Raw genomic sequence first — 9,636 nt, 5'->3', positions numbered from 1 at the left:
GTTGCTCAGGCTGTCTCCTGATCCTCATGCAATCATGTCAATGTATGTAATACATTATGTGGAAACTCTCCTTAGCAACCTGGCCTGGATGCCCTGGGAGCCCTGAAATCTCATCCCACTCTGTAGAGCAGGGGACTGAGATTGAGGACCCTGAGTCATAGATTCAAACTGAGAATGTCAATGAGCCCATGTTTGGTTTAGCAGTTGAGGCTGTACTCCTAAGCCTGTTTGGAAAGAGAAAAATTACATGAAGGCATATAAACATAATTTTGAATAAAGTTATTTAGTAGCTGATTGCTAGTTATTTGACTTATTTCAATTTGTTGTTTCAAAAAGAATGCCAATTATTATAAAAATTCAATTACTTTAAATAGTGAAAAATTTTTATTTTTACTGATGCATTTCCTTGTGTCTTTTTTATCCCCCTGGACAATTCTTAATATTCCTCATGATCAAATTCTTCCTCATTTAGGAAAATTCCCTACATCACTCTAGCCGGTGATAAATTTCCCTTCCCTGACTATGTGATAGACCTTGTCTACATCTTTTATTTTAGTAATATTTGCTGCTCTCTGACAATTTTACATTGTTTTCACTGACAACTTTTTCAGAGGCTTATATCTTCTTTTTTCAATTTTTTTACACAGCCATTATGGGTAGTAAGAAAGAGGTGTTCATCTGTGCATCCTCTGAAATGCCTAAGTTAGATCATTAGAAATGGGACTTGATGGCATTTATTTATCCCTTCCTTCTAATTCAGTAGAGAAAACAGCTCCAGACTTTATATCCCAGAGATTATTTGACATCCCCATTGGATATTATGTCAAGGCTGTTCTACCTTTTTCCCTTCCTCCTGGGGACATGGCAGCATCTCTTGCAATTAGATTAGGTCGTGTGACTGATGTTGGTCAATGCAATATGGTAGATATGATGCCGTTGCTTGAAAAGGCCTGTATGTATATTTCTCTTAGACATATCTCCCTGCTTGTCCTACTCGATTCACTAGCAGGCTGAATGGATAACACCCTAAGGACCTAGAGAAAGGCAGTGCCACAAGATGAAAAATCCCAAGCTGCCACCTAGGGAAGAATTTCCCACAAGACTTATGTGGCCTGGAAGACCCATGGTGGTCTGTTGCATGAGTGAGAAATAAACTTTCATTCTGATAAACCACAGATGGGGGGAGGTTGTTTTCTACAGAAGCCTAAGTTGACTCATAAAAACAGCTGACAATCACCTCGTCCTTAACATATTCAGAATGGAACCCTTGTTTTCTTTATTCCCCAAATCCAGAGCTTCAGCATGTCTTACCCAACTTCTGGAAGTGTATCTCAAAACACATCAGATCTGTCCATTTCTCTCCACTGTTCTATATCACCTCCATGATTTTACATAAAGTCCTCATTATTTCTCAGCAAGATTCTATAACTGCTCCTGCTGCATCCATTCAAACATTTTTCTTCTCTTCAATCCACTCACTATGCAGCAACCAAACTCATCTTTTTAGGACAAAACTTAAACCATATCACTCTCTTATTTAGAACCCTTCAGTAGCTTAACCATTGCACCAAATATAAATTTCAACTCCTAATCTTGACCTGCAAGATCCGGCATGTTCTGGCCCCTGCCTAGCTCACCAACCTCATCTCACTTTCCAAGTCCCTACAAAGTCTAGTCATCTGGAATTCTTTCAGTTTCCTTAGCAATCTAAATGTTTATCTCTTCCAAGATCTTCACCCATGCAGATTACTTTCTTTGAAGATTTTTTTCTCTTAGCTCCTCACACAGCCAGTTCCTTCCTACCTTTTAAATCACTGTTTAAACATCCTTTCTTCAGAGAGATTTTCTCTGATAGCAATATCTAAGGAAAATGTCTCTCCTCTGATATCCTTTATTGTAGCATCTTGCTTTTTTCCATGTTAGAAATTACCAGAATTTTAAATTACATGTAGAGATATGAACCTCAGGCCACAAGTTAAGAAGTCCAAAAATCATAGCTCTATTTTCCATAAATGGATGCCATTTCCTACTTATTCTATTTCAAGACCCCATTCCATTTGTGTATTGATTATGATATAGGTTCCAGATGCTATAACAAAGGGCCAAAAAATAGTGAATAATATAGCTTTGTTAAACTTAGTGACTCTCATGTATTAGAATTTTTTTCTCTCTCCTTTTATAATCTGGGAATAAGCAAACCAAGGCTGAAAAGGCCATTTTGAAATGTCAGGGATCCAAGCTCTTTTTGAATTGTTATTCTGCCTTCCTCATTATGAGGCTTTCGCATACAGGCACAAGATACAAGATGAACTGACTATAATTTGGGGTGGTAGCTAAGAAGAGTGCATGGTTCAGGAAGAAACTAGGGGTAAAACAGTTCTGGGCCACAATTCCTGTGGCCCATGAATGCTCCCACATCGATAAGGTCTTTGAAGATTTCTAAAGGAGGTGACATTTTAGGAGAAGATAGACATTTTAGTATAAGATGTGGAAAAGGATGAAGAAAAGGAGAGCTTAAGTGTTCAAAAATCCATACTTTTGTTTTTCTCCCTCCTGGTTTGGATATATAGTAAAAATACTAAAAATGCTTTAATAATAAGTACAGGTAATATGTTAAGAAACTATATTAATATAGTAATAAGTAATAAGTACAAAATAGTAAAAAAAAAAAAAAAAAAAAAAAGACAAAAAGTACCTGAGTACAATAGAAATGAAATTAAATGTGATTAGAAACTGTTACAGAGTCCAAGCTGGTCCTACTTGCTATACAACAGGCCAGTAAATTGAATGACAAGTTGTTGGGGCAAAGAATAGCAAGTTTATTTGTAAAGACAGAAGACTGAGAAAATGGTGGACTAGTGTCCCAAAGAACCATCTTCCCTGTGTTAGAGTCCAGATTTCTTTTATATTAAAAGAGGAGGAAGTCAGGTCAGACATTTCCTGGTTCCAGTCAGCCTCCAGAGGAGATGTGTCAATTTATTCCCTGCTGCAGTCATTCATAGGTGGACCTAGTCACGATGTTTCCTGTGAGCTAAATAAAAGTATTTTAGCCTAACACTCACTACCTGGGAGGAAGGGTTTCCAGAGATGGGTTATTAGCTATAATTTAAGCTTAGAGGTGACATCACTTTAGTGACCAACTTGTAGTAAAATGCAAACTTTCTTTCCTATTGTAGAATGATGAGAAAATCAGGAATATTTGTGGAATGTGGAAAGAATCGTTTGACAGAAGGTATGATTCTGAGAAACAAAGAATAACAGCCTGGCAAAAGGGCTGGACCTAAAAAATCAACAATTCTTCTGCCAAAGACAAACAAGGATTGTGGCTGAAAGTCAGATTTCCTGTATCTGGCTAGAAGATTAGCATCAAAGTCACAGATCTAACATTAATTGAAGAAAAGGCTGGCAGTTTGAGAATTTAGTCTTTGGTGAAAGTGCTGTGGTGAATTTGAATCCACACCAATGGCAAGATACCAGTTTTCTCAAGGGTTTCTGTAGTTGTTTTCTGTGCCGTAATATCTCTACTTAGCCACAAGGAGCTCTCCATCCCCATCACTGGCCACCAGTCTCTTTCTGTCGACAGCAATGGTGAGATAGCCATCTTTCCCTTGGTTAAGAGAAATCCATAGTTTGTTGTATTTGCCAAGACCAAAAATGTCAGGAAGCCAGGTTAGCAGAACTGCCATTGACATCTTTCACATCAACCACATCTCAAGAGCCAGGATGTCTCTCTATTGGTGATCATATCAGTTATTCCCAGGTCAGCCCCACCAATCACCAAACTCAGGTTACCTGTGTTGAACTGGATGAAACTGGTAACCTTACCAGTCTCTGCATCAATCTGAATGGTGTCTGTCATTTACTTTGATGAAAAGATCCAGATAGCTGCTGGTGTAAGCATCATGTATTGTCCGATGAGGGATTCTTTTAGTGCCCACTCTGCACAACTTGTATGTGGCTTCTCAGACATAATACAATGAATAGCACAGACTTTTGGTGGCATGGATCAGATAGAAATTCTCTCTTGTCTTGTCAGTGCCGATAACATTCATAAAAACAGACGGGTAGCTTATATCAATTTGGACCTTGTAATCAATCTATTACTCTTTCTTTTTCCTCCTAGCATGGTTAATTATGTGTGCGTGTGTGTATGTGTGTGTGTGTGTGTGTGTAGGGCTTCCCAGGTGGCACTTCTGGTAAAGAATCTGCCTGGCAGGGCAGGAAATGCAAGAGACTAGAGTTCAGTCCCTGGGTTTGGAAGATTTCTTAGAGGAGAAAATAGCACCCTACTCCAGTATTCTTGCCTGGAAAATCCCATGGATAGAGGAGCCTGGTGTTCTACAGTCCATGGGGTTGCAAAGAGTTGGATATGACTGAGCATATGATATGTATATACATGTGTACATATATATATATAGGTATATTATATGTGTGTATATATCTCACAAACTCAAAGCTGTCACATACTAAGATAGCAGATGTGATATGTCAACTTAGATTCAACAAAAGAATTTTAATGTTCAGATTAAATCGATGTGGTAAATTTGAATTTTATTGCCTTTTAGTATCTAAACAAAGCTTTCAACTTTAACTTGGCTTTATTATAATAAAAATGTATATATGTAGAGAGTCTATACTTAGTTTATACTTAGCACAGTATGATTCACATATGGGTATTCCCAAACTTTCTCCTGTCCCCAGGCCCCAAAGGGAAAGCTATTTGCGCACTTAGCTGTCTTCTGTTCCCTACCCTACCCCTCCTCTCCAGAGAAGGGTCTGCTTCTGAGCAGATACTGGAAAAGACAACACCATGGTGGTGAAGCTTCCCTGGTAGCTCAACTGGTAAAGAATCCACCTGCAATGCAGGAGACACCCGTTCGATTCCTGGGTCGGGAAGATCCCTTGGAGAAGGGATAGGCTACCCACTTCAGTATTCTTGGGCTTTCCTTGTGGCTCAGCTGGTAAAGGGTCCACCTGCAATGCAGGAGCCTCCGGTTCAATTCCTGGGTTGGGAAGATCCCCTAGAGAAGGGATAGGCTACCCACTCCAGTGTAAACCCAGTGGATTTGGCCCATGAATCATATTGAACCACTGCATGCATATCTGAGTTATTTTATCTCCTGTTAGAGAATACTTAAGTCTGTTCCTTGAGAAAATTTTGAAGGGAAGGCATTCTTTCAGTCTGGGGCCACTGGTTGATGGACAAGAGCAAGTCCTTTGGCCAGTTTGTCCAGCATCCAATACCTTGGGGTTGCTACCTGCTTCAGTACCCTTTGGGATCATAAACTATTGCTCTTAGGTACCGAGTGAACATGAGAAGTTGTATACAAGCTTTGGAGAAATCATCCGAGGGGAAATGATCTACCTAGTGATTTCCAAAATAGATAAAAGGCCCATTTTAGTAAAAGTTGCACAGTAGATGATACATCAACACAGAGGAAAGAAGTACAGTGGATTTAAAAGCTTTAAAGTGTTGATGTTCCACACGTAAGAGCCTAGAGCAATGTTATTCTCTTTGGACTTAAGGACAATGGGAGCCTCTGTTGTTGGACAGAACTTCTTTAGTTTGATATGACCAGAGCATCGAGCATTTATGATGAGAGCCAAGGGAGGAGGCTCAGAGTTAGTGAGGAAGCCCAGCCAGTAGGGACCAATATTCCATCCTGAGTAACCATACAATTTTTTGCTAAATCTCAGGATGACGGTCTGTGTGAATGGAGTATCCACTAAGTATCTTTCACTGAATGTTTATTTATAATCTCTTGAGCTTCCGTTTTAAGTTTCCTCCATTATTCCCATGCTTTATGCTCTAAAAAAAAAAAGTCTATTTTGTCAGAGGACGGACTTTATTTTCCTTCCAACAGAAAGAAAAGTCAAGTCCAGTTTCATAAATGATGAAGTATAGAATAATATGTTAATACGTTAATATCTAGCTTTAGCTTTTTAAATGTACAAAGACCAAATTGCTAATTAAAAGTTCCTAAGCATGCAGAACTTAAACACCAAGATTATTAGTTTATTAATAGAATAAACCTTCCAGTAATTTTCAGATCTCAAAGTCATCTATTACCTTCTACCACAAAAGACTAAATATAGAATTTCCTTACTTCTATAGGAAAAAGGGGATACATGTTTCAGACCACACATGAAGAATAGTTTTGCTGTGGTTTTTAGGTATATTCCCACATTTAACGATAGAAACAGAAAGCAATTTAAGAACATTTTCCATGTGTGTCCAAAATGGAAGACACATCATCCTCTTCACAAAAGAGCCAGCAGTTCCTGTTGTCTGACAAGGGCAGTTAACTCATATCCATGTGCACAAGGGCTCGTGGGTGTCCAGGAATACAAACCTTCAGTGAGCTTACCAGAAGTTTTATGATGTTTTCATTTGTGCAGTTTTTCAAATGCAATATATTCCCCTAGGAATAAGTACTTTCCCCATGGCTTCTGCATACGCATGGGATCAAGGCAGCCATTTGATCCTTCACGTGGTAAAGAGTCTGCCAGCAACGCAGAAGACCTGGGTTCGATCCCTGGGTTGGGAAGATGCCCTGAAGGAAGAAATGACTACCCACTCCAATATTCTTGCCTAGGAAATACCATGGACAGACGAGTCTGGTGGGCTACAGTCTGTGGGCTCACCAAGAGTTGGACACAACTGAGCAACTAACACTTTCACAGGACTTTCACGTACACACACGCACACACACACACAAATGACCCAACAGCACAAGTGCATAAAGTCATGAGAATTTTCTAGCACTGTGTGGAAAATTAGAAAAAACTCTGAAGTAGTTATTACATCAGCATTTTCTGCAAATGTAATTCAACAAGTGGCACATATTATATCTAGGAAGGATTGGCTATGTCTAGAGAGAGCTAGGTAGTTGTTTCTTTTTAAAAAATGTCTTTGGCTATGCCAGGTCTTAATTGTGGCATGTAGGATCTGGTTCCCTGACCAGGGATTGAACCTGGACCCACGGTATTGGGAGCGTGGAGTCTTAGCCACTGGACCACCAGGGAAGTCCCCAGGCAGTTGTTTCTTATGGGTGGTTATCAGTTCTCTCTCTCTCCTTTGAAAAAGTGCAGATTATGCTAAGGCCCACTAGATTTACGTATTTTGACTGAATTCAGTTATTGCTTCCAAAATAATTCACTTTTTTGAGGGGGATAAGAGTTTCAATTTCCTCAACCCCTTTTCCACTCTACCCCATTCCACTATTACCACCACTAATGAATGAAGCCAGACAGTACAAATGTCTTGAGAATGTTCCAACTTTGACAAGGGAAAGTAAAATATTGCATGATTATGTATCACAAATGAGGTTTTGATTGTAGCCACACAACTCAAAGATAAAATGACTTGTTCTGGTTTTGTTCTTAGTCTCTTATTGGTATTGCTCTCCAAGGCACCAATAAGAGGGTGAAAAGAATAAACAGCTTTCCAGGAGGATTTTTCTAAGAATTTCAACCAAAGATCCAAAAGATAATAGCAGAAATCAGATTCAAAAGAAACAAGTAAGGGAACAATGGTAAAATGTGCGGAAAAACAATTGAGGACTGTGGTCATCTACAAGCTTCACCAAAGATTGGCTAGGAAGCCGAGAAGTAGCCAGCATGATACAAGGGAGCAAATGAATGTTTTCCAAACAGGTGTCATTCATTGGGTGTTTTTAGGAAGCTCTAGGATTGATTGAGATGGTTTCGGCATTAGGTCACTTTTCCACGAAATAGTTCTAGCAACTTTCAAGATGTGAGAGATGATGTATTATTTTTGTATAGAAGCAAATTCTGATTTATTAGGGAGAGTATAGATTAGGAAAAGTGACCACCCATGCTTTCTTTTTTATCTTCTTTTCCAGATGTTTTTTGTGTGTTTGTGTTCTTTTGTTGTGATGAACTTGAGTACAATTTTGCAAATTTTTGCCTCCATGATAACATACAAGTCGAGCTGGCTGGACTTTCCCAGAAATGGGGGTGCTAAGTAAAGTAACATGGGCAGAGTCAGGGGCTAATGTTTATATAAACCCTAAAGCACCTTTCAGACCTTAAATGTCAAATCTGCATCAAAATCTAGTTAGAAGGAAGAGTCATTGTTAGTAAATAATAATTCATTGAATTCTATTTAGGGAGTGTTTTGTTTTTTCTGGGTCTACCCTGCTTCTTAGCTTATTATTATAGAAATTTTAAAAATTTTGTTGAATTACAGTTGGTTTACAATGTTGTTAATTTCTGCTGTACAGAAGAGTGACTCAGATGCACACACACATACACATGTATCTTTTTTGTATTCTTTTCCATTCTGGTTTATCACAGGATATTAAATATAGTTTGCTGTGCTAGTAGAGAAAATTTTAATTTTTATTCTATAAGGCAGAAAGTTAAACAGTCATGGACATCTTAAATAAGTTCAAGTAAGGCTGAGATGGAACTAAATTTGGTCAGTTTAATTTTTGGCTGCTCTTCAATGTAGTTTAAACCACAGTTATCACTGATCCGTTCAGTTGCATAATTCATTCTACTTAAGAATGTTCGTCTCTCCCATGCCACACAAGTAGAACTGGCTGGACTTTCCCAGAAATGGGGGTGCTAAGTAAAGTAACATGGGCAGAGTCAGGGGCTAAGATAACACATTTCTACCATGAAATATGCCACAAGAACAAAGGTGGAGACCATTTGATCCATTCCTTAGAATTATTCTTCTTAAAATGTAATTAGCATATGATTTTATTGACTGTGTACTTGAGATTAAAACTGAAGATATATATTCTCCTATATGAAAAAAAAAACAAAAGTGTTTCTAATTTTGGTAAACTTGATAATGTGTCCCTAATGTTCTAGAAAGAACTCTGGAATCCTGGTGCCTTGAAATGAGAAAAATACCTAAGCTCTAAATTTCACAGGGTAGAAGAGATCAGTTTCATTTTAAACTCTTCTGCAATTTAGTTGACAGCACCAGGGTATCATTTGACTTGCATGTCTTCAGCATATATTAGGAAGTTACTAGGCTAAATGAGGTTAAGGAGGAGTTTATGGTAAAATATCCATGCCCTTGAGCAATGTATAAACATGTGTATTCTTAGAAGCTTTGTTAACATAGGACAATGTGCTGGTACGTTTGTAACTCACCTAAATATTCCAGCAAACAAGATGTCACAGAGATATGATATCCTCATGGCACAAAAATGTAGACATTTATGATGTGTTGTTTTATGTTTTCAGTAAATTGTGTGGGAAGCTGTGGTGAATTAGCATTGAACCGAGGGTAAGACTTTCCTATTCCTTCCATCCCCGTAAGCTAATTTCACCTTGCTACCCAGGCTGGTCTGCAAGGTTTATTTCCACAAGAGTTTTCCCTTGACGAATTCACACTTTATAAGATTTTAAATTTCAAAAACCACCTGAAACATGCTGTTTCACTTCTGTGTCCCGCCCAAGTGCCTGTCACATACTTAACCCAATAAATAGTTACAGAAAGAAGAGAGGAAAGAGGAAAGGATGAAAGGGAGAGAGGAAGGGAGGGTTCTATGTTCTGTGTACATTGTGGTCACACTGGATAGTGTAGTAAGTGTGGGGTGGTGTGTATAGTTCAAATAGTCATAGGTCTCTCCCCGTGTTGTTGGTTGACATGTC

General features: G+C 38.6%; 1 pseudogene; it reads right to left on the bottom strand.

Moving 5' to 3' along the window:
• Positions 1 to 3,521: 3,521 nt before the first annotated feature.
• The window catches only part of LOC122708072, a 79,359-nt pseudogene continuing 73,244 nt past the window's right edge, over positions 3,522 to 9,636 (bottom strand).

The sequence above is a fragment of the Cervus elaphus genome, chromosome 14, assembly GCF_910594005.1.
Source record: "Cervus elaphus chromosome 14, mCerEla1.1, whole genome shotgun sequence".
Classification (NCBI taxonomy): domain Eukaryota; kingdom Metazoa; phylum Chordata; class Mammalia; order Artiodactyla; family Cervidae; genus Cervus; species Cervus elaphus.
This window is presented reverse-complemented; position numbering and strand designations above follow the sequence as displayed.